We start from the raw sequence: 2,191 nt of genomic DNA on the forward strand, positions 1-2,191 counted from the left end.
AAATTATTTAATTTTCCTAAAGTTTTCATTTTCTTAATATTTTAACCAAATCAATAAAAACGCATATAATGATCCATAAATATTTAAATCAACATTTCATTTTTAGTCCAACCAAACTTCTGACATCAATCTCTTATTAATTTATAATAATTAAGTGAAATATATTAATATTATTAAAATTTTAACTTTTTAAAATAATAGAAAAAATTATAAGAACAAATTTTATGATATTGATTTTTTCACGTTCCATCAAAACTTATGTCAACAAAAAAATTAATCTCAAGAATTTTTTTTTCTCTTTTTTACCACAAATTTTGAAATCTTATATCAGAAAATTAATTGATAGAAAATCACATCAACATTAATATATACTCCAAACCTAAATTAGAAAGCACCAGGTAAAGAAAACACTAAAAATAAAATTAACCAAAGTACATAGAAGGCTATTTCATCTCTCTCTCACGGCAGAAAGGCGATTTCATTATCCACTAACAGTAGCCTACTCTTTTTATCATCAGCAGAAAAAACCCATTTTGTAGTTGCACATAATTCTCAAACACCACATGTTGTATAGATATGCATCATAGGACAAGAGTTTGTGAAAATCACAGTTTGCGAAAATCACAAGATAAACTATGGAGAAATCATGGATTGATAAAGAAGAAAAGTATAATCAATTTTCTGATTTTTACAAGGAAAATCGACCTATACACGTTTTAGGGAGGTTAGAATATTATAAATATTTTTTAGAATCTAATCTATTAATTTATGGATTATCTACTATTTGAAGTTCTCATTTAAATTTTAGACTCTTTCATAGTTGTTGCTAGAATATATCATGCCTCCTATACAATGCAACCTACCAACTTAAATTAAACAAAATCTTAACCAACATAGATTAGTTAAACCTAACCAGTAACACTTTTATAATATTTTGGTTAATCTCTTAATATAATTAGATCATATAAAACTGAACCACTCTTAAATTAACGAGTTTCATATCATTCCAGACATAAGAGAAAAAATATCCGACTCATTTACAACGTAAACATACAAAGACCGTGTATACTTATGCTCATTGATCTTCCAAAAACCAAATAATGTGGCATAGACCAACATAGGCTCATGTTCGTATCACTAACTTTACTTCCATATATTTACTCTTCACCTACATCATATCACAACATACACAGTTATGCAAGAACATGATTTTTTTTTGTTCAAACAACCAAATAATGGTGGCATATAGTCAGTAGATTTTTTAAATATGTTTTTTATATATTACATTTTACGAGACTATGTGTATAAGTTTTTTTTGAAAAAAGACATAACAATGTGTATAAGCTAAAAGATAAAATGTGTGACAAGGCAAATTATTATACTAAAAATGAAAGAAGATTAAATACAAACTAATAACAAGTACAACACAAATTATAACACTATTAAATTATATATATATTTTATAAAATATTATATATATGTCTAATATGTATATATATATATAAATGTTACACAAAATATATATAATATTATATACACATATTATATATACCATATATTATTAATTGAAATTTGACAAACCAATTTTCGCCCTTTAGGGCGGGTCCTAATCTAGTATTTTCTTAACTGAAACTTTCCTACATTTTCGCAAAATCAAGTATTCTTATCGTTAGAATGCACTTTCTACAATACGTAGAACCAAAATAAAAATCTCAAAAGCAGATTGTACCTCATGTAGCCATTTGAATAGTGTCTAAATTTCGTATTCCTTGAATTTTAGAGTACCTCATAAAAATAAAACTGCATCGGTAGAAAAGTAGAAATTGCGAGAAAAGTATATATATTTACAATTTGTAGAATTTATATACTTCATATTTTAGAAGTTTAACTAAAAGTAATTTATTCATTCTAAAAAGTAGATAAACTTGTTTAATGTATAATTCACTTTCTACTAACTCATTTTCCGTAGAAGATGAAATCTATTTTTAATAGAACGGAATTTTAAAATTTAATTTATCAAGTTTTTCAACCAAAAAATATGAGTTTGTGTATATTAGTTTTTTATCAATTGTTTCTATTTTTATAATTTTTTATTCATAAAACTATTTATTTCATTAAATTTTAGAATTGGAAAGGATTAAAAAAAATAAAAAATTGAACAAAAAAATTAATATACAAAAGGGACAAATAT

Source organism: Raphanus sativus, chromosome 1, assembly GCF_000801105.2.
Source record: "Raphanus sativus cultivar WK10039 chromosome 1, ASM80110v3, whole genome shotgun sequence".
NCBI classification, from domain to species: domain Eukaryota; kingdom Viridiplantae; phylum Streptophyta; class Magnoliopsida; order Brassicales; family Brassicaceae; genus Raphanus; species Raphanus sativus.